Genomic DNA, 1,212 nt, shown 5'->3' on the forward strand with positions numbered 1-1,212 from the left:
GAAATCTAACCAAGAAGGCCAGTCATCTCTTTCAGAGACCAACCTTTTTTTAGGGGAAAAGAATGAGTCAGTATAATCACAATCACCTGGAAATGAACTGCAGACAGAGCCGCTTTGTTCTCCAATTTAAATCTTGTAAAAAAAGTGCATATTTTCCTAGCTCCACTCCCTGAAAGGAACAACAGTTTTCTATATTTGCTGCACTGTTTTGTTGTAATTTTCTGGAAAATGTTTCTTATGATTTTTATGACTATATGAAAATAAAGGCTAATACCATACTGTACCCTCCATTCTATGAGGACACATCTCTTTTCATTAGTATGACAGCTAAAAAAAGATGAGACATTTCCAATCTGAGAGAGGTTCTACTAGATCTAAAACCTTAGCTTGTTTTTCTTATTTAAAAAATACTTCTCTGTAAGTACTTAAACAAAGTTCAAAATCTTATGATGAAGTTTTGTCTGAACTCATTATTTTTGAAGCAAAGTACTAATTACTTTTAGTGCTGTTGTATGTCATGGTTGCATGGCTCAAATCTTCGGTTGCGTATATCAAGCTGGATCAACTTCACAGGGAACTCTGTGACCCTAAGGGAACGGGAGGGACACAGGAAGGGAATCAAATGCATATGGAGGCAGCACAGGGGACTATGTCTTCTTCATGGGCCCTGATGTTTGTATTTGCTATTCTGGCAGCTTTGTATCTGATAGAATCTACGGATGAAGTTCATGTTGTTACTTCCTCTCTTTTGAATATAATATGAAGCTGGTGGTTCTAACCCAGCAGCTATAGGGCATATGCTTGGACTTTGTTTTTCTGGCAGTGGTAACGAGTGTACTGAGCCAAGCTCTCTCCCCAGGTCCTACTTGTGACCAACGGTGAGTCCTGAGTTGGCTGTATAGGAGGAACGTTGCAGTTTGGCTCTAGAACAGAGAAAAGTTGGGCAGTCTGAAGTCCTGACCCCTGACCTCATTAGCACTGTTCTGTCCATTTAAATAACTGTGCAGTGATTTGAACTTTAATTTGGTTTTAATTCTGGGATAGTTCCAAATCTACTACTCAAGGCTTTAGAAATACAGAATAATATCATAGATGTTCTGAAATCTGCTATTTTCTTTAACATGTCAAGCTTATTCTTGTCCAACATAAAGATGTAGACTCAAAATTCCCTCCTGACTTTCTCCCATCTTTCCTCTTTATCCCTGGTTTTAA

This window comes from Propithecus coquereli, unplaced genomic scaffold (genome assembly GCF_000956105.1).
Source record: "Propithecus coquereli isolate 6110/MARCELLA unplaced genomic scaffold, Pcoq_1.0 Scaffold282, whole genome shotgun sequence".
Taxonomy (NCBI): Eukaryota; Metazoa; Chordata; class Mammalia; order Primates; family Indriidae; genus Propithecus; species Propithecus coquereli.